Raw genomic sequence first — 22,816 nt, 5'->3', positions numbered from 1 at the left:
CTAATAGCCCTCTACTTTACTAATTTTTTTTCCTTCAAAGTATTTTTTTGTAATTAGTAACTATTCTCCTTGTTTAATCGTATTAATTAATGTCTCTCTCACCCTCTCAAAGCAAACTCCACAAGGACAGGGTCTGCTGCTTCTTTTTCACCGTATTCCCCTGAGTCCAGCCTGGGTCTGACCCAGAGTAAAGGCTCAGTAAGAATTTACCAGTTGGATGAATAAATAACCGAGTGGATGAATGAGTTTCTACAGTGTACGCTTCCTTTGTTTCGGGCATTGTCCTCAGCACTGGGGATGCAGAGTGAACAGGACAAGACCACTGTTCTGAAGCCACTCACAGTCTAATGAGGGAAACTGAGACGCCAGTAGTTTTGCAGTAGGAAGTATAATAATATGTACACACATACTCATGATGATTGTGCTGGCTAACTCTGAACATTGACAGTGTGCTCAGCATTGTGAAAAATATTTTCCATGCATTTTTTCATTGAATCATCACAAAAAACCCTTTAAGTTAGTATGATCACACTTAAACTATGTAACAACCCATCTGACAGATGCAGAAATGGAGACCCAGAGAGATTCAACTAACTCGCCCCTGTGGGCAGCTAGCTGAGAAGTGGCTAAGATTTCAACCTAGCATCTTAATTCTATTCCAAACCCTGTGCTCCTAGCACCAGGCCAGTGATTCTCAAATTATGATTCTCTTGGACCACCAGTGGTCCAACTCATTAGAAATGCCAATTTTCTGACCCACCCCAGACCTTCTACAGAATTCCTGGGGGTGGGGCCCAGAAGTCTGTTTTAACAAGGTCCCTGGGTAATTTTGGTGATGCTTGGTAACATTTGAGAACCACTGCCCACTGAGTGACTTGTTCTTTCTGGATAATGAGTTAGAGGGGAGTCAGGATTTTTCCTATAATAACTCAAATTTAAGCTCAAGCTCCATGAGTGTGGAAGACTTTCTGATCCTGAGCTAAAGGAACTACACTGTGACCTGAATTAAGTCTGTTTCCCTGTGTGATCATGGTCCTTGGTACTTGTAGCATGTCAAACCACACCAAGATATGCAGACCCTGGGGAGAAGGATGATCTCAGAAGGATGGAGTCTGTGCCCCATTAACCTGGAGAAAGGGGTGTCAACAGGCAGGAGAAGGGTACAGGACCCAAGACATAGGACCATCCTAAGAAGTTCTCTTCCAAATGCAGTCAGCTGGTTGTTTAGCAATGCTCCATGGAAGATTTACTGTTGTGGCCACAAGGTCATTATATGATAAGAATAGACGATGTTAATAATAAATAATCATAAGAAAAGTAAAACAGTCATACCATAAATTTTGACTACACTTGTACCATTTTCAGGGCATTTTCACATATATTTTATCATTTGAACATTTTTTTTTTTTTGGTTTTTTTAAAATTTATTTATTTTAGTTGGAGGCTAATTACTTTACAATATTGTAGTGGTTTTTGCCATACATTGATATGAATCAGTCATGAGTATACATGTGTCCCCCATCCTGAAACCCCTTCCCACCTCCCTCCTCATCCCATCCCTCTGGGTCATCCCAGTGCACCAGCCCTGAGCACCTTGTCTCATGCATCGAACCTGGACTGGCAATCTGTTTCATATATGATAATATACATGTTTCAATGCTATTCTCTCAAATCATCCCACCCTCGCCCTCTCCCACAGAGTCCCAAAGACTGTTCTATACACCTGTGTCTCTTTTGCTGTCTCGTATACAGGGTTATCATTACCATCTTTCTAAATTCCATATATATGCATTAGTATACTGTATTGGTGTTTTTCTTTCTGGCTTACTTCACTCTGTATAATAGGCTCCGGTTTCATCTACCTCATTAGAACTGATTCAAATGGATTCTTTTTAATGGCTGAGTAATACTCCATTGTGTATATGCACCACAGCTTTCTTATCCATTCATCTGCTGATGGACATCTAGGTTGCTTCCATGTCCTGGCTATTATAAACAGTGCTGCGATGAACACTGGGGTACACGTGTCTCTTTCAATTCTGGTTTCCTTGGTGTATATACCCAGGAGTGGGATTGCTGGGTCATATGGCAGTTCTATTTCCAGTATTTTAAGGAATCTCCACACTGTTCTCCATAGTGGCTGTACTAGTTTGCATTCCCAACAACAATGTAAGAGGTTTCCCTTTTCTCCACGCCCTCTCCAGCATTTATTGTTTGCAGATTTCCAGTAATACAAAATAGAGTACTGTTAATCTGCCTGATGAGTGAAGGGAGAGAATGAAGACGTGTCTCATGGCCTATAAGCTTAGTAGTAACAAAAGCTAATGTGTGTTGAGAGCGTCTGTGGGCCAGGCTCTGTGCTGCATGTGTTGATTTCCATTGAATTCCTCTAGATTTGAGGCTTCCAGACTCCCAGCTAGTCAGCTTTAGCTGGCAAAGTTTCTTTACTTTCACTTCACTCTAGACTTCAAGCTCTCCAGCCATTTGCTTATTTCTTCAACCTTTCTTTAGCTCATATACCAGGCAGAGAGGTAGCAGGGCACAAAGGGGAATGTGCCTGCCCACGGTCTGCTAGCTCTCTCAGGGGACCCAGAGCAATGTAGTATCACCCAAGGTGGATTCTGCAGGATGAAGGCAAAGTATTTATCAAAGCCGCCAGATTCACAGTCCTCTGGAGTTCTCTGAGGTTCAAACTTGAGGCTTAAGAAGGAAGGATATTTTGTTTCTGAACAGAAACACAGCACCCAACTGGCTACAAATGCTGCTGGAGTGAATGAGGACTCCATGAAATTTGTCTTCGTGGGAGCATGTGAATAAAGAAGGGTTAGGGTGGGGGTGCCTGCGCAGAGGGAAGGTTAAAGGCTGGGACTGTTCTAGATCTAGTGCTGCAGCCTCCACAGTTTTGACCCTGATGAACTCTGTGACTTTGGGCAAGCTTCTCTACCTGTTCCATCCTCTGCTTCCTCCTTCCTGAAATAAGGACTGGGGTTCCCTACTTGCCTGCTTCACAAGGGCCTATGAAAGTTAAATGTGTGAATAAGTAATAGAATAAGTCTTCTGCCTACAAACAAGTTCCCTTCCAAGAGCACGTTCATAAGTCCAATTAGTTCTTAAGTCCAACAAAGTTAGCCTAGGTACTCAACTCTCCCAATGTTCTATATAGCACTGTACTATATACAGGAGAAAGAGGAGAGTGAAAAGACTGGCTTAAAACTTGACATTCAAAAACTAAGATCGAGGCATCCAGTACCATCACTTCATGGCAAATGCATGGGGAGAAAGTGGAAACAGTTACAGATTTTATTTTCTTGGGCTCCAAAATCACAGCAGATGGTAATGATGATCACAGCCGAGAAATTAAAAGATGCTTGATCCTTGGAAGGAAATCTATTACAAACATAAACAGTGTATTAAAAAGCAGAGACCACTTTGCCAACAAAGGTCCATATAGTCAAAACTATGGTTTTTCCAGTAGTCATTTATGGATGTGAAAGCTGTACCATAAAGAAGGCAGAATGCCGAAGAATTGATGCTTTTGAATTGTGGTGCTAGAGAAGACTCTTGAGAGTCCCTTGGACTGCAAGGAGATCAAACCAGTCAATCTCTGCAGGTGGATTCTTTACCATCTGACTCATTGGGGAAGCCCACTTACTTAGTCACCCCTCAAAAATGATGGACCAAGGATTTGAATTCACGTCTGCCTTATCCCAAGACCTACTGTTACTAAATCACTGCATCAGAGTTCAAAATCAACTGAGAAAACCATTAAGACTCTATGTATAAGTTACAGTGATAAAATGGGTGGAATCTAAACAGAACAAAAGTGAGGGTCTAGCATCAGAAGCTGTGAGCTTGGCCTTTGACGAGGAAAGTGTTTCCAGATCCGAGGTGCTCCAGCGAGGGACCACAATAGTCCAAGCTAAGTGGTAGAACCCTAGATGAGGAGTCAAGGCTTAAGAGTCAGGGTCAGCCTTCAGGAGAAAGAGTTCCTGCAAGGTGATTGAATACATCCTATAAACTGCAGAAAGCAGCCAGGACTAGAGAAACAGACAGTGGGGAGCAGAGGTGGTTATCAGGCAGCTGTAGATTCCAAAGGCCTCTGATATTTTTTGCTGTAGTTCCAAAGGGGCATCTCATTTAACTCCATTCCCAGCCACCTGGTAGGGTTGGGGAGGGGCTTTCCGCAGGACAAGAGTTTCCACCTCTGGCTCAGTGTGTGAGAGAAACTGCTCTGGGTCTGGGTAAGAACCAGCTTCAGCGGTGAGCTGCTGGCATCCATTTGGGACTGACTCAAGGGACCAATTGCTGCTTTACTGCAGAATTTCAAATGGCTTTAGATATGTCTCTGTTAGTCAAATCTAAGACCAATAATGAAAGTAATAGAATAGCTAATATGTGCTGAACTCTATTCAGGGGGTCCTTTTAAGGCATATTTTAGGCTCCAAGCACTTTTACAAGTCCTGTCTCCCCTCATCATGTCAAAGATATTACAGTGTATGCAAATCTCACATTTATTTGATTTCTGTGAGTTGAGTGGTAGAGTTGTAGACTAGAACACATTATGACAAATTTTATAGACACTGAAATATTTATTAATTTGATATTGCCACTTGTGTTAAATATTTCAGAAACAATATATTTATTTTTCTGGCCAGAAATACTTTTTTTAGGCTCTTCAAATAATCAGAGGGCCTGGACACTGAGCTTATCATACCAAATGAAAAAAAACAATTCTCTGATATTTGTGTCCTAGGAGTTAAGTGCGTCCACACATTGCCAGTGGATAAGGGTGGGGACTCTGGAATTAAACCACACTGATCTATTTCTGCTTCATTGAATATGCCAAAGCCTTTGACTGTGTGGATCACAATAAACTGTGGAACATTCTGAAAGAGATGGGAATCCCAGACCACCTGACCTGCCTCTTGAGAAACCTGTATGCAGGTCAGGAAGCAACAGTCAGAACTGTACATGGAACAACAGACTGGTTCCAAATAGGGAAAGGAGTGCGTCAAGGCTGTATATTGTCACCTTGCTTATTTAACTTCTATGCAGAGTACATCATGAGGAACCCTGGGCTGGAAGAAGCACAAGCTGGAATCAAGATTGCCGGGAGAAATATCAATAATCTCAGATATGCAGATGACACCACCCTTATGGCAGAAAGTGAAGAGGAACTCAAAAGCCTCTTGATGAAAGTGAAAGAGGAGAGTGAAAAGGTTGGCTTGAAGCTCAACATTCAGAAAACAAAGATCATGGCATCTGGTCCCATCACTTCATGGGAAATAGATGGAAAAACAGTGGAAACAGTGTCAGACTTTATTTTTTTGGGCTCCAAAATCACTGCAGATGCTGATTGCAGCCATGAAATTAAAAGACGCTTACTCCTTGGAAGGAAAGTTATGACCAACCTTGATAGTGTACTGAAAAGCAGAGACATTACTTTGCCAACAAAGGTCTGTCTAGTCAAGGCTATGTTTTTCCCGTGGTCATGTATGGATGTGAGAGTTGGACTGTGAAGAAAGCTGATCACCGAAGAATTGATGCTTTTGAGCTGTGGTGTTGGAGAAGACTCTTGAGAGTCTCTTGTACTGCAAGGAGATCCAGCCAGTCCATTCTGGAGGAGATCAGTCCTGTGTGTTCATTGGAAGGACTGATGCTAAAGCTGAAACTGCAATACTTTGGCCACCTCATGCGACGAGTTGACTCACTAGAAAAGACTCTGATGCTGGGAAAGGTTGGGGGCAGGAGGAGAAGGGGACGACCGAGAATGAGATGGCTGGATGGCATCACCGACTCTGTGGACATGAGTTTGAGTGAACTCCGGGAGTTGGTGATGGACAGGGAGGCCTGGCATGCTGTGATTCTTGGGGTCGCAGAGAGTCGGACACGACTGAGCGACTGAACTGGACTGAGCGACTGAACTGAACTGAACTGAGCTGGAATCTTAGCACTACTAATTATAAGCTGGGTGGTCTCTGGCAAGTGCCACAATCCTGACTCTGCCCCAGTTTCTTCATCTGCAAAACAGTTACTGTGACCGTGTAAACAGTTAAGGATGTTGCCTGTAACACAGCATGGAAAATTGGTTTCTTGTCATTTTATTTTTTTTTTTACAGTGTCCCATGAAATAGCCACTGTGATTATTCCCATTTTGAAGATGAAGTGACTGAGGCTAGAAAGGCTGTGACTTACCAACCTTGGTACATGGTGGGGGGATTCTGAACTGAGATCACCTTCTAAATCAGTAAGGGTTTGTATTAGTAAGGGCAGACCAGGTGATACTACAGTAGCAATAACTCCCACATTGCATATAACATGCTTTTAATCTCTGGCTCATGCTACAAGCCCAGACAGGATGGCAGAGAAGCACTGTTTCTCAGAAGCACTGAGGCATCCAGGCCAGGAGAGATTCCTTCTTAGAAAAGCTTCCATCAAAAGTATGTGACAAAACACACTGGCTCATAAAGTTTCATCTCAGAGGTAACAGACAACACTTCCACTCACAGGTCCTTGGACCAAGCAAGTCTTAAGGCCGGGCTGAGTTTGAATAGGAGGTGGAGAAGACCAGTCACACCATGTGACTAGAAGAACAGCCCTAGCGTTATTTCAGAGGGAAACCTTGAGGATTAAGTTAATGAATACAAATGAATGACTGAGTCTGGAACAAGGTAAAAGCTTCCTTAAAGTTTGGGTATTAATCCTTATTAGTTAATGGATTGCTGACAAAGGTCCACATAGTCAAAGCTATGGTTTTTCCAGTAGTGCCATCGGTGGACTTGAGAGCTGGACCATAAAGAAGGCCAAGTGCCAAAGACATGATGCTTTCGAACCATGGAGCCGAAGAAGACTCCTGAGAGCCCCTTGGACAGCAAGGAGATCAAACCTGTCAGACCTAAAGGAAATTAACCCTGAATATTCATTGGAAGGACTGATGCTGAAGCTGAAGCTCTAATACTTTGGCCACTTGATGTGAAGAGCTGACTCATTGTAAAAGACCCTGATGCTGGAAAAGACTAGGGCAAGAGGAGTAGGGACAACAAAGGATGAGGTGGTTAGGTAAGCCCACCAGTGCAATGGACTTGAGTTTGAGAAAACTCCGGATACAGTGGGGAACACAGAAGCCTGCTATGTGTGCTGCAGTTCATAGGGTCACAGAGTCAGACACAACTTGGCGACTCAACAACAACTCCCACGGCAATATTCCCATATAAATACTTTCCACCTGATTCCCTTGTCCATGGTCTTCCCCTCCCAGAGATCCACTCTGCAGACCACTTGCTGCACTGTGTTCTCCAGATGTCCCTCTCATCTGTTTTCTCTCATTGATTCCTCATCGTCTTACACAACGAAGCTCAGACACCCCAGCTTAGCATCAGAAGGTACTCCGTCATCCACTGCCAACCACCAGTGAAGTTTCCTCTCCCGTTCCTAACACTCTGCCTCTGCTCTAGCTGGAAGAACCTAGTTAGGGTTCCCAAAATCAGGCTTGCACATTCCTACCTCAGGCTGTGATGAGCACCCTTCCTCCCACATGGTGCAGTGATAAAGAATGTGCCTGTCAAGCAGGAGACTTGAGTTCAGTTCCTGGGTGGGGAAGATCCCCTGGAGAAGAAAATGGCAACCCACTCCAGCATTCTTGCCTGGGCAATGCTATGGACAGAGGAGCCTGGCAGGCTACAGTCCATGGGGTCTCAAATGAGTCAGACACTTCAGAGTGACTGAGTACTGAGCACTTCCTTCTTGTATGAACTCCCCTCCCCCAGTGTATCTTCCCTTTGTGGATTCCTGTATTTTCTATGAACCAGTTTTCTAAGTCCTCCAAGAAGCCCCCAGCTCAGCCTGCAGCGATTTCACGCAAGGCTGAATAGCCTCAATATTCAGGAACTGTGCCGCTCTTTTGGCACTGAACTCAAGACTGCTTTGAACGTTTGTTTTCTTTTCTCTTTATTTTTTTTTTTTTAAATTCCAAGATGGCATTCATTTTTAAAATTCCCTGACATTTCACAGGGTAATTTTCTTTTTCTTTTTTTTTGGAATAGTTTCTGGTCTGTCATTCACTGGCCTTCAGACCTCGTGCAGGTCAGCTACCTCCCTGAGATTTCTGCTCCTTTCCTGAAACACAGAACTGATTATACCTGCCTCCCAAGGGTGAAGTTATGAAGGGAGAAGTAAAAACAGTGGTGATGCCTAGTGTAGGGTAGATTTCTGTCCTCAGCTGGCTGATTCCCTAGTCCCTAGAATAGTAGCTGACACGTAATATGCAGTTCAATGCCTGTCTGTTGAATGAATGGATAATTATTATTCACTACTAGCTAGTTTTAATAGTTTTCTCCAGAACTCTTTAAGTTCCTTGAAGACAGAATGCTTTGAAAAGTAAACATTCTTTGGAAAAGAATTCTTAAGTGATGGTTCTTAAACTTCAGTATGTAGAAGAAACAAGGAAGTTTATTTTAAAAAAATAAGAAATGCTGGACCTCGAATCTGTCAGAGAAAAACAATTATCATACATTAATGTTTATATGTGGAATCTAGAGAAATTGTACAGATGAACCTATTTTCAGGGCAGGGACAGAGGTACAGACGTAGAGAAGGACTCGCGGAAATGCAGGATGAGGGGTGGGATGAATTGGGAGACCGGGACTGACATAAATACACTGCTATGTGTAAAGCAGATAGCTTGTGGGAAGCTGCTGTATAGCACAGGGAGCTCAGCTTGGTGCTCCGTGTCGACCTAGAGAGGTGCGAAAGAAGGTAGGTTGGGAAGGAGATCAAAGAGGCAGGGGATATCTGTATACAGAGAGCTGATTCAATTTTTTGTGGAGTAGAAACTAACGTATAACAATTATGCACCAATTTTTTAAAATGTTGATCATTGGAATCTAGGTTTACTGAATTAAAATTTGTGACGTAAGGTCTAAAAAGCTGTATTATAACAAGCTTCCTTAATGATAGTGATACTAAGATCTACAGATTAGGCTTTGAGAAATCTTACTTTGGGATTTCCCCTCTTGACTGGATATAAATTATTCTAGGTAAGTCTCTGTGAGGCAACCCATCTAGCAGGGATGGTCCTCCTAACCAGTCTCTCTGCTTAGCTATTCACTTAACTCTAGACTAGAGTACATCCAAAACTCAGTTCATTAGAATTGGATTAATCTTTGTACACTTAATGGGTATAGCCTGTGTTTTTCTAGAAGGTGCTAAGTTTGAAGTGAAGATGGTGATGATTCTTTACAGTAGGTTTCTCTGACAATACTTGATTTTATCTTTATACCCAGTGCCTTCTGTTTAGCATCCATTTCAGGGATTGGTGGCCAACAAGCTGTGATGATAGAGTAAAAAATACAGTTTCCTAATTGTAATTCCAGTGGACCTGTAATGCAAGATCTTACAGGTCTCTGGAGGAAAGTATTGTTCTTAATGTCAAAGATCACCCATTAAACCCGTCTGATAGCTGATAGAAGTCCAGAGGAAATATTTGCTATCTTTTGGTAGTTCCTGGATAAATAATGTACAGACACATTCAGCCTTAGCAATGTCAGTTCAGGATCTCTCAAGGATTCAACTATTTACTTAACTAAGGTACAGCCCATGGGACATACATCACCTATTGAATTCCAGAGCTTAGCATTTTATTAGAAGTGTACACAGTGCTTCCCCACCAAAGAGCTGACTCATCCAATCACCAAAATGACCTACCTCTTCCTTCTTTCTTTACAGTCTAGTGGAATGGTTCTCACCTGGGGGTGATTTTGCTTCCTTCCCCTCCCCAGGGCACATGTGGCAACATCTGAAGACATTTTTGATTGTCACAACTTGGAAGGGAAGAGGCATGTAGACAGAAACAATGGATGCTGCTAAAAATCCCCTGATACACAGGACAAAGCCCTGCAGCAATAAATTATCTTGTCCAAAATGTCAGTAGTGCAGAGGCTGAGAAACCCTTTTCTAGTTTTATTCACCAAGTGCTGGGCCCTGGTCCCCTCCAATAGTTCATTGTATGGAATTCAAATGGATTCTTCAGAGTGTTCCTTGTTCAGAATCAGCTCCAGCTGGATTCCCGTCAGTGAGCAGACAAGGCTTGGGGCGATACGAGTAGTTCCCATCCTTCCTTTCCTTAAACCCGAAACAGGTTTTATATGGTTTTGTATGGTAATATGGAAATCTGTCCACGGCATGTTATAAATCAAGTATTATGGTCCTCCCTCTAGCTGGAACCCAAACCACTCTTGCCTGGCTAACTGTAGCAGCCAGGCATGGGTTTTTCCAGATAGAATCCTTGCCACCCCTTCCCTGGTCTGGCTGGAAAATAGCTCAGTAAATTGAAGAGTTTCTTTAGGTACACAATTGGCACTTTGATTGATGCTAGTTTGTTAGCTGTGATCGTGGTGTAGAACAGCCAGGATGGAAGCCAACTTTCCTTTTAGCTCCTTAGCAACAGTCACTCAAAAACAAAGCCACTAATGTGGACACTGAAGACTGGGATGACCCTGTGCTAAAAGGGTCACTGGGTTCAATCCAACAGGACTGGGTTGGAATCTTGGTGCTAAACTCACTAGTGGGTCAGTTTCTTCATTTGGACCATAGGAATACTAATTCTGGCCCTGGGATTTAGAGGATCACTGATCATTGCCCAGTTGTTCTGTAAATTATACTGTAATTGCTCCCCCAAATGTGGACCTTAGGATTAGGAAGTCTTCTCCCATACTGACCCCAGTCTGTGAAGCCACATTTACAAATCAGTATAATTTGAAGAAATATTTTTGTGACTGCAGCAAATCAGAGAAAAGAGGCCAACAGAGGGATGCAGCATGTATATTTTATAGGACTCCTTTATTCTGAGACTATGTGCTTTTTCTTCTTTCTTGTTCCAGTGCCTTTTCCATTATGAAATATGATGGTGATAGATTGCAGGATGTTTTGTTTTAAAATATCCTGACATGAAAATATAAAATATTCACATCCTATGTCAGTCCCTGAAATGTCTTTGAATTTTTTCTGATCTACAAACTCCAATGCAAGGGAGCTCAGTGAATTCTCCTGGGCAGGAATGTTATTATTGCGGGTGATGTATTATATGTAAGTTTGTGTGCCTGTGGACTGGATAGGTGTGGCATGCATGAAAAGGACCTTTCACACAATTTCTTAACCCACAGGCAGATCTTACTTGCCTGGGATCACAATGAAACAAAGAGAGGGTGAGTGGAAGCCACAAAGTAGAAAGGTCAGCTGCCTTGGACTCAGGCACAGCTGACACCCTCTGGTCAGCTTTGTGACTACAGCAAGTTTTAAGAGCATCCATTTCCTCATCTGCAAGAAGGGAAGATAGTAATACGGACCCCAGTTTTGCTGGAGTAAGCCAGTTAGAGGAGGGGCTAGGAGAAAAGACAGCACTTGGCGGGTGCTTGAGATTGTTCCTTTTCTGCCTTTAAATCATGTCCTCTACCCCCTACTATATAAATGGTGCATCTGTGACATGGAGGCTCTTCCAGTGTTAAACCAATGCCTTCTAAGTTCCCTGCCTCTGAACATCTGCCACCCCAGTAACTGAAGTAACCCTGACTTCTAGGTACAAGATCAGAGGACTAAACTGAGGTTCTCAAACTCTCGCAAGTGTCAGACCCACCTGGAGGACTTGTTAAACACACGGCTTTCCTGGACCCACTGCCGAGTGTCTGATTCTGGTCTGGGGTGGAGAGGAGAGTCTGTGTTTCTAATCACTTCCAAATGATGCTGATGCTGCTGGTCCAGGCATCACCTCTTGAGACTCACTGGGCTAAACACTCCCTCCTCTTTCCAGCAACAGTTCACTCCTGTGCTTCCTGACGGCTGGCTGCAGTTTTTCTGGCCATTTTCAAAACCTGGCCCACACCCACCATCTCCAATCCTGGTAGAGATGCCATATCCTTCTAGCAAAGGTCTACCACCTTCCCTCTCCCCCCAACGTCCCATCCATCTGCAGGGCTTGTCTCACTAACCCCTGGCTAGTCTCACACTCAGCAGACATCCACCCTACTGCCCCCAACTCGTTTCACCATTCCTCCTTCACTTAACAGCTACGTGACCTTGTGTAAATTAGTCCCCAGAGTAGGTGTCAGAGCAAGAATAAGCCTCTCCCATCTCAAGAACCAGATTAGCATCGTCCTGCCCAGAACAATGGAGATGGTCTATTGTCAGCCAACACAAACAATTACAGCAGATTTTCTCATCAGGGCCGTGTCTGCCTATTTCATGTTAATGAGAACTGTTGTTTGTTTCAACTGAGTCGTCTTTATTCCATTTCCGCCTCACAGTAGGAGGCATCTGAGTTTGCAGTCCAGGAGGTGAATTACAATACAGTCTTGTATTGTCAGACACATCTGTCCCTTTGGGGAGCATCTTTTCAGACCACCGGTTCTCAGAGAGATGCCCAGGAGGGCAAGACCTAAGCTAACAAATGATGATCTTTCACTGCAAAGCTACCTGTGGACCTCAAACTCCCAGGTTCCTCCCTCCAGGTCCCAAGATGGAGGCAGTCAAGGCCGTGAACAGTCAGGCTCCCTGGCGATCCACTTAAAGCTTAGAAAGCAAGCAGTAGCATGGCAAAGAAGTCATCTTCCAGCCACAGAGATATTAGCTGTGTGACCTTAGACAATCTATTCAACCTCTCTGTGCCTGAGTTTCTCCACCTCTAAGATGGGAATCATGACAGTAACCACCTCCCAGGGCTGTTGGAAGAATGGGCTGACGGTCCTCCTCCCTTTGAGATTTTTGGTCTAGGACACCCCATAACCTTGGGTGTCAGATCTCTAGAATGGGGCACCTACCCACTCATGAGCTACCTTCAGTTCAGTTCAGTTCAGTTCTCAGTTCAATTGCTCCGTCTTGCTTCAAATACTTCCACTAAGAGAGCTGAAACTTCAGTCAGTCACAGCCCTGGGAAAAGACAAGTTGACCTCGTCACATCCGAGTGTTCATGACAAGCATCAGAAATGCTTCTGAGGGCTACTTTGGCCAAGCAGACGAGGAAGAACGCATGAGAATACCCAGACCCTAAAAGTCAGGGCAACACAGTCTAGCATATCAGAAGCATGTAGGCTTGCCTGCTCAGAGTCCCAAAGATTCCCTAAGTGATGTTCACCAGCTCTGAGGGCTGGCTCTAACTTAAGCCTGGCCTCAGGGTGATGAGACATCCTGAGGCTTTGGGCAGAGCACATTCAAATTCTCAAACCCTCTGCTTTGTTTAGAGGCAAATTACATGAGGAGGGCAGCTTTCTGGAATTCACACACTGAGCTGAGCACCATTCAGGCTCTCTGCTGGGTGACCTTGGGGAACTCTCTTTTCCTTTCTGAGCCTGAGTTTCTGGTTCCCTCATTTTTGAAATGGATTAATAACCTCTGTTCTGCCCACCTCACAGGGATGCTGTGAAGCCAAAATACTGCTGCTGCTAATAATAATAGTAGTAGTGGTAATAATAATAATAATATAATGGTTGTCCCAGCAACAACTCCAGCAGCATACATACTCACGGTCCTCTTGGCTCTGTGGACTGTCTGTGTCAGCCCATTCTTCCAGCAGCCCTGGAAGGTAGTTACTGTCATGATACCCAGCTTAGAAACTCTAAGTGAAGTTTCTTCACTAATACCCAGTGAAGAAACTCTAAGGCACAGGGAGGTTGTACAGCCCATCAAGGTCACACAGCTAATATGGTGGAGTGAGGATTAGCGTCCTGCCCTGTCTGACTCACCTGCATGTAAGCACCAAGAGACACTGTTCTGTGATACAGGTTAACATTTTTTTGTTGTTGTTGTAAATCTGAAATATCTCTGTGACTGGAAGATGACTTCTTAGCCATGCCACAGCTTGCTCTCCAAGCTTTAAGCAGATCGCCAGGGCATCTGACCGCTCACAGCCTTGGCTGCCTCCATCTTGGTGCCTGGTCCCAAGTGGGTGGGCTCTCATCTTTTCTTTGTTTCTCCTCCCTTGCATTATGAAAATGAGAAGCAGCTGTGAGCCCTGCTGATTGCACATGGGACTGTGAGTGTCGCTACCTCTGCTTACAACTAATTCATTACCAGTCGGCAGACAGCTTCCACTATGCTGTTACAATCTATTTGGCTTCCAGGTGCCCCAGGGAATCAAAAACAATTTGCTCAGTGGTCATGTCTGGGTGTCGTCTGCATGCAGATGGGGATGCTCTGGTTCCCTGTGCTCCTGAGGGGTATGCTGTCTGGTGAGGGACCATCCTCCTGGGGAGGACAAGCTCTGTGCAAGAGATGGAGACTGAAGGATGTGTCTAGGCTTGAAGGGAACTCAGTTTAGTCTCTCGTCCCCTTCAATAAACACTTAGCAAAGGTGTATGGAGCACCCACCATGTGCCAGGGACTGTGTCAGGACGTAGGGATGCAGTGGTGTGTTAGGACAGACAGAATTCCTGCTCTTAATGGGAGTGGGGAAAAGGACACCATAGCCAAGTCAACAGATAAGTAATGGAGATGATATGAAACCATTATAAGGGGCAAGAAGAAAACTCGGTGATGTGATAGAGAGTCGCTGGACTGGGCAGGGAGGGATCCCTCAGTTAGGATGATCAGGGTCTATTGGGGAAAGGGATATTTGACCTGGGATGGTAATGGTAAGCCAGAACTGGTCCTGAGATCAGGGAAGAACATTCTTGGCAAAGGGAACTTCAAATGCAAAAGCTCTTGGGTCCCAAGAGCAAAGGTTGGGTCCCAGTGCAAAGGCACAAGACATAGAAAGGAGGCTCAAGTCATGACCATGCTCCTGCCTGGGGGCTCCTCTGTGAGGAATCCTCTGCGCCCCTGTCAGCCAAGGCAGGAGATGCTTTCTGTGCATTCATCATACCTCTACAGACTCTCTGAACCATGTCATGTCGTTTTCTTTCTGCATCTTTCCAAGGCTAGGACTATGTCTTTTTCTTTGTATATCTTTCCAACCAAATTGTACACAATTCTGGGCAGGTAGCCAATTCTCCAGATGGCCTGATAATTTTAAGGTGTAGCTTTTGGATAATGTCACAGGCCACAGAGGCAGAGTTCACATACACCCAAGGAAGAAATATTTTATATTCACCAAAATGATCAAGTGCCTCAGTAGGTAATGAGCTCCCTGTTACCGTATGTATGTACTGTATGTAACCTCCCTGTTACATACCTGTTAGAGAAAATGGAAGATCAGTTGGCAGGAAAAGTAGGCACACAGATAGTACTAGGAGCTCCAATTGTTATAGCTGTAATATCCTCATGCATTACCCATCAATATATTCCAGGCACTTTAGGTATAGGATCTCATTTAATGCTCCTACTAACTCTGTTCCGTTCCATTCAGTCGCTCAGTCGTGTCCGACTCTTTGCGACCCGTGGACTGTAGCCTACCAGGCTTCTCAGTCCATGGGATTCTCCAGGCAAGAATACTGGAGTGGGTTACCATTTCCTTCTCCAGGGGATCTTCCCGACCCAGGGATCGAACCGCGGTCTCCCGCATTGGAGGCAGATGCTTTAACCTCTGAGCCACCAGGGAAGCCCACTAACTCTGTAAGGAGGTACTATTATTATCCCCTCTTCCCAGCCCTGGAAACTGAAACCCTAGTTGTCTGAGGACTGTGTGTCCTGTGTGCCTGGGGTCACAAAGTGAGGAAGTGTCGTGGTCCAGATTAGAAGTCCATATGTAGTAATCCTGACTAGAAAAACTGGATGACTTGAGTCCATCTTTTGGCATCATGTATCCTAGCTTTCATTTCTACCATAAACATTATCAGGGGGCTTGTGCAGAGTCTTTGGGGTCCCCTCATCCATCACTTCATGGGAAATAGATGGAAAAACAGTGGAAACAGTGTCAGACTTTGTTTTTTTGGGCTCCAAAATCACTGCAGATGCTGATTGCAGCCATGAAATTAAAAGACGCTTGCTCCTTGGAAGGAAAGTTATGACCAACCTTGATAGTATATTAAAAAGCAGAGACATTACTTTGCCAACCAAGGTCCGTCTAGTCAAGGCAATGGTTTTTCCTGTGGTCATGTATGGTTGTGAGAGTTGGACTGTGAAGAAGGCTGATCGCCGAAGAATCGATGCTTTTGAACTGTGGTGTTGGAAAAGACTCTTGAGAGTCCCTTATACTGCAAGGAGATCCAACCAGTCCATTCTAAAGGAGATCAATCCTAGATGTTCATTGGAGGGACTGATGCTAAAGCTGAAACTGCAATACTTTGGCCACCTCATGCGACGAGTTGACTCACTGGAAAAGACTCTGATGCTGGGAAAGGTTGGGGGCGGGAGGAGAAGGGGACGATGGAGAATGAGATGGCTGGATGGCATCACCAACTCTGTGGACATGAGTTTGAGTGTACTCCGGGAGTTGGTGATGGACAGGGAGGCCTGGCGTGCTGTGATTCATGGGGTCGCGGAGAGTCGGACACGACTGAGCGACTGAACTGAACTGAACTGAACTGAACATGTGTCTTAAATAATAATGCAGACTTATAGCGTTGAATTTAATAGAGTATGTTGGAAAGGATGGCTGAAAGCATATTTTTCTTCAGCAAAATCATTCCCTAAAGATGCTGCTGTGGTTGTCTACCCTACCCGCTTCTCTTCGCTTTATCTGAGCAAAGCGTTAGCTGCCAAAACCAAAGGTTAAACTATGTCGATGAAGAAATAAAAAATAAAATTTCACCCTGATGCTGCCCTCATCTTCCTTCAAAACACTGTAAATGAGGTCATAGCTCTCTCTAAACTAACACACAAGCATCTTGAGAAGAGGTGAAGGGATTTAAAGAGCGGGGAAAAAAGAAACTTTGGCCATGAAAAGGAATGTATCCGTAGTTCAGATCATATAAAGTGCTCCGCCTTCCCTAGTCTTGCCCAAGTCCTCCATTTTCCTTGTAATCTTATTCACAAGATACTACACCCACCCCCCATCCTTCTGAAGCCTCCTTCATCCAAGAAGATCCATTTGGGTTAAAATGGCCAGCCTGAGAAATCAGGACAGCCTAGAATGGCATTTCTTTGGGGCAGCCCAGTGCTTTAAAAAGACTGAGGAGAAATATCTCTAAAAGGATGTATGGGTTTCCCAGCCCAGACTACCTCACTCACTCATGACACATGCCTGGGCCTGCTATGCATTTGCCCTGAGACCCTGGGGAAGGTCACAGAACTCTGGATCACAAGGGATCCCTCAATTCAGACAACTCTCTGTGAAGTCTTCTCAAGAGGCACATTGGATATTAGGGCTCGTTTCCTTGCACATGCATTGGACCTGACAAGTCTAGGTTTGTAAAAGTCACTGTCTAGTATTTATAAAACGTGATAATGCTACTAACAATCATTATTAATATTTACTATGAATGTTTGGTTTCCCAGGTGGCGCTAGTAGTAAAAATCCCACTTGCCAATGTGGGAGATGTAAGAGACGTGTGTTTGATCCCTAGGTTGGGAAGATCCCCTGGAGGAGGGCATGGCAACCCACTCCAGTATTCTTACTGGAAAATCCCATGGACAGAAGGGGCCTGGTGGGCTACAGTCCATGGGGTCGCAAAGAGGCGGCTACACCTGAACCGACTTAGCACACACGCATGCACTATAAATGTTTACTAGAATTTTCCAGATCTTAAGCTAAGTGTTCTTAAATATCATTTGACTTAGTCTTTATCACACCCCTATGCACTGGAGACTGTTTTTCCTCATTGGCCAGATGAGGTTAAGATGCTTATTCAAGGTCACACGACCAGTAGGGATGTGGAGCTGGTACCTGACCATAGACACCGGTGCTATAGCCGGTTCCAGACCAGGAAACACCGAGAGGCTTAACCAAGATCCTCAGGGCAGGCGTCCCAAATCCAAATGCCTACAGGAGCTGCACTGATCATGTGACCAAGTGAACCCAGAGGACGTCACCCAGACAAGAGCCATGAGAAATGACAGACGGGACAGCTTCACTATTGGAGAGGCTAGGGGAGTGCTGTGGGGACCGTGGGGACAGGAGAGAACCTCGCAGCTAAAGAGGGGCAGCCACTCAGGTCTTAAGCCTCCGATGGCCAGAGATGAGTGCCTAACCTTCTGTCTACTTTTTCAAGGGAAGTTGAAAATCTGAATTTGTACTTGAAAGCATTCAACTGTTGGACATCGGCAAGTAATTCAAATTTTTAAAAACATTTTGCCAACTGAACAAAATACACCAGGTTTATGTCACCTTGGTGCTTCCCTGGTGGTTCAGAAGGTAAAGAATCTGCCTGCTACTCAGAAGACCTGCATTCGATCCCTGGATCAGGAAGATCCCCTAGCAAAGAAAATGGCAACCCACTCCAGTGTTCTTGCCTGGAGAATCCCCGTGGACAGGGGAGCCTGGTGGGCTACAATCCATGGGGTCACAAAGAGGTGGACATGACTGACTAACACTTTCTTTCATTTATGTCACCTTGGACCTTATCCAACCCCTTCATCCTCTGTCTGGGTGAATGAAGGAGGAAGAAGGAACTCAGAGAATGAGAATGACTTTCCGAGGATCACACAATAAACTCAGAGGCAGGGCTGGTCTTACAGCTCAGGGATTTTTCATTACAAGGTGGTACTTGCTGTTTCCAAATGATACAAACCCCACTCTGACCTCTAGCCATACCTGTATATGTCTGTTGCTCAAGAAATTTTAAATTCAGTTTCTTTTCATCTTGCTCCTGTTTCTCCAGGTATTAAGTGGATCTGTCCTTCATTGATGGTGGAAAGGAAGTTACATAAGATAAGGCATCAGCAGGGGAAGCCAGTGAAGGCCTTTTCCCTACTGTTTGTCTAGCAACCAGACCCAGAGTCCCTTGCCTTCCTCTCTGAGGACAGACGGCTGATGTTCTCTTGCTGTCAGTACAAAGTGTTCTTCTTGCCTTTTTCGGTCATAGAGGCCAGCTTGCCTCCAATTTAAGTGAGGATGTTGGCAGAGCTAAGGCTTTCCTTCCTACTAGTCTTGGGTTCAGGGTCTATTGTTCCCCACCAGTTTACAGAGGCCCAAGAAGAAAGCCCTGCCCAGGTGGAAACCACAGAGGCAAGACTCGCTCCATGAAATAGCAGCTCTGGAAAGCAGGTGACTGGGAATGATCTGAGAGCCCACAGAGGTGTCAGTCATGGCCCTGGGTTCTTGACGTTATCTCTGAATTGCCTACCAAGTGGTGCTGTGACTTGACCCAAAAAGTTTCTGGAGTTGAAAGGAAGAGAGATTCTTAGGGATTAAGGAACTAGAAAGGAAGTAGGGGATCTGGGTTTTATGAACAGAGCCTTTTTCTTTTTTAATAATAACATTTTGAATTTCAATCAGACTTTCTCCTTTTCAAAATGCATTCCCAAAGTTGGCTGGAGAGCCAGAATCACCCTGTGACAGAGAGGGTTCCCTGGTTTGCCTGAGAAAGACCAGAAAGCGTGGGGCTGTGAGGGTGGAGAGCACCCCCTTCAATGTGCTGTGGGAACAACAGGTCTGGGGAGCCTGAGATGAGAGACACAGGGAGTCGGCGGGGGCGCGGAGGGAACAGATTCTCCTAAAGGAGAATGTGGCGCGCCCGTATTTCATCAACTTAAAAGGAAGTTCCTAGCCAAGGCTCCCAGAATGAGAGGACTTGTAGGCAGGAACCCAGAAGAGAACACTGGCTTGTAGAAGAGGAAGTTTATGAAGACAGGGGGTGTGTTTCTTCCCCTTCTTCTGCCAATGGAGAAGCTATTTTGGGCGGAAGCCAGCAGGCACCTTGAACAGGATGTGATCTCCCAGGAGGAGTCAGACAATCTGCCTGACTAAAAGAAAGAGAACCTGCTCTCAGCATCAGTACTGCTGAGGCTCTGCTCACATGCCCCATTCCATGGCAGTCTAATTCCACAAGGGTGGGGTGCCAGAAACCCTGGATCTTCTGTTTCCCCAGAAACAGGAAGATTACCATTCCCAAGTCAACTGGGGGACACAGATCCTGGGAGCCCCACTGGAGGCTTATCCCTGAACACTACGAAATGATTTAGTGTGCTAGACTATCATCGCAGAGCCCTTGGACACTCTGGTTTATTTGAGTCGCCCTGTGAGGCTGAATGGGCCCCAACAGGCAGCTGCAGAGATATATCTCAGGAAATGGTCTTCTACTCACAGGTCAACAGCTGACCTGACGTGGGCGAGTGAAAGCCTTCACACCTCCAGGGGGTGTCTGGAGCAGGGGGAGGCCGTGAGAGATGTCAGGGAGAGTCCAAGACCTGGAGACGGGAGATCTGGTTCACATCCTTTGCTGCCACTTACTAGCCTGATCTCCAGAAAGCTCTTCCTCCTTTTTCTGAATTCTGCTTTTTTATCATCTGTAAGATGTGAATGGGAGTGGAACCTTTAATCTTTAAAGTCTCAGATCATGTCACTCTAGGGAGCCCTCTGATACCCTCCTCTTACAAGTACCCCATCTCCCCTTTAACTCGACCTACATGGCCCAGTGGAATGCGGTCCCCGCCCACCGCACCAGCCTGCATCCTTGCCCTCTCCCCACTCAGCACTACCGAACTCCTCCTACTTCAGGGTCTTTAACGCCACCAGAACAATCTTCCTCCCTGCCCACATCCCCTCTTCACCTTGCTAACTCCTCCTCCTCGCTTGGTCTCAGCATGAGCACCACTTCTTTAGGGAGTCCCTCCCTCACTCTGTTTCCTTCACAGCTGTAACTTCCAGCATTAGAACCCATAAATCGAGAAACAGAAGGTACTCCTGTTTTTTGAGAGAAGAAGGGGTCCACATGCATGTAAACACCCCTGGCTTCAGTTTTAGGGATGTGATCACAGCCCTTGTGAAAATAAGAAATACAGTGGGCAAACCATCACTTTACTGGCTTGATGAGAAAACAGAACATCTTAAATGTCTCTGTATTTATCTTCACTTTAGATTGGAAAGCACACCCAACATGGTGGCACAATATAAAACTGGCTCACCTGCGTGTGTGATGAAAATAAAAAGAGAGATAGTGATGGAAGAAATATGTTGCTTTTGTCTCATGAAAGACTCTGCCCACAGAGCCATGCAGAATCGACTAGATCTACCAAAATAGTGACAAAGGGGACAGGAAGTGACGAATCAGCAATGAATCCAGAAGGATATTGATGGGCAATTCATTACAATGAGTATTTGCTGGGCACCTACTCTTCACTGAGATGTCACGCTTTGCTTCATGTTGTTGATATAAATGTAGTGATGGCTCAGTTCAGTTCAGTTCCATTCAGTCGCTCAGTCATGTCCGACTCTTTGCGACCCCATGAGTCTCAGCACGCCAGGCCTCCCTGTCCATCACCAACTCCCGGAGTACACTCAAACTCACCCCCATCGAGTCGGTGATGCCATCCAGCCATCTCATTCTCTGTCGTCCCCTTCTCCTCCTACCCGCAATCCCTCCCAGCATCAGAGTCTTTTCCAGTGAGTCAACTCGTCGCATCAGGTGGCCAAAGTATTGGAGTTTGAGTTTTAGCATCAGTCCTTCCAATGAACACCCAGGATCTCCTTTAGAACGGACTGGTTGGATCTCCTTGCAGTCCAAGGGACTCTCAAGAGTCTTCTTCAGCACCACAGTTCAAAAGCATCAATTCTTTGGCAATCAGCTTTCTTCACAGTCCAACTCTCACATCCATACCTGACCACTAGAAAAACCATAGCCTTGACTAGGTGGACCTTGGTTGGCAAACTAATGTCTCTGCTTTTTAATATGCTATCTAGTAGGAGAAGGCAATGGCAGGCCACTCCAGTACTCTTGCCTAGAAAATCCCATGGATGGAGGAGCCTGGTAGGCTGCAGTCCGTGGGGTCGCTACGAGTCAGACATGACCAAGTGACTTCACTTTCACTTTTCACTTTCATGCATTGGAGAAGGAAATGGCAATCCACTCCAGTGTTCTTGCCTGGAGAATCCCAGGGACGGGGGAGCCTGGTGGGCTTCCATCTACGGGGTCACACAGAGTCGGACACGACTGAAGTGACTTAGCAGCAGCAGCAGCAGCAGCAGCTAATAGCTAATGTTCAGCGATGTTAAGTGATCTACCCAAATTAACCTAAGTCTCTGCTGGAAGGACTGACATCTGAATCCAGGCTGATCTGAAGTCAGCCTTTTCCTCTTAACCTCTGGAATACACAACATCATGTCACAAAAGAAAAAAATGATCTGGGGCTTTGAGATACTTAATCTGAGGAGTACTGTACCTAATGCATTATTCATTCAAGATATCTGCCCTCTTGCTCCATCCTATTTGTGACAGTGGGACTCTCATAAAACGGCTGGCTAAGGAGCAGTTGGAGAAGGAAATAGCAACCCACTCCAGTATTTTTACCTGGAAAATTCTATGGACAGAGGAGCCTGGTGGGCTACAGTCCATGGGGTTGCAAAGAGCTGGACACGACTGAGTGACTAACACACAAGAGGCAGTAATGTGCACCTTTTGACGTGAAGCAGAGAGAAAACAGGTGGTAGGAAAAGTAATTTTAAAACTGAGGGTCCAAAGATGTGCAGTCAAGCCCCGGACTTAATTCTCAATCTTGCTGTAAAAAGGAGGGATGTTCTGTTAGTCCAGACACCTGATGCACCCAGTGGGAATGGAAGTTTCTGAGGCTTGGTCCTGTACCCCTAGAATTTAACCAGCTCTCTCCCAATCTGGGTAACTTCCTGTAGATTTCCTCCCTGACAACTAGGAGATATGGGAGTCCTAAGGATTCTCTCCAAAGGTGGAATACCTGGAAATGTTAAGCCTCCATTTAGGGTCAGGACTGAAGCCAGGGAGGAGCAGGTATCTGCTTGCCTATCTTCAGGGTTCCTATCCAGCACCCAACAGTGGAGGCT

General features: G+C 45.2%; 1 protein-coding gene across 2 annotated transcripts in view; it reads left to right on the top strand.

Annotated features, from left to right (window-relative positions):
* The window catches only part of GRIA1 (glutamate ionotropic receptor AMPA type subunit 1), a 354,780-nt gene that overhangs the window by 31,943 nt on the left and 300,021 nt on the right, over positions 1 to 22,816 (top strand). The window lies entirely within an intron of this gene.

Source organism: Moschus berezovskii, chromosome 8 (assembly GCF_049115385.1).
Source record: "Moschus berezovskii isolate FMDL1 chromosome 8, NW_MosBer_1.0, whole genome shotgun sequence".
In the NCBI taxonomy this organism is placed as follows: Eukaryota; Metazoa; Chordata; class Mammalia; order Artiodactyla; family Moschidae; genus Moschus; species Moschus berezovskii.
Note: the sequence above shows the minus strand (reverse complement) of the source record. Positions and strands in the feature narration are given on the sequence as shown.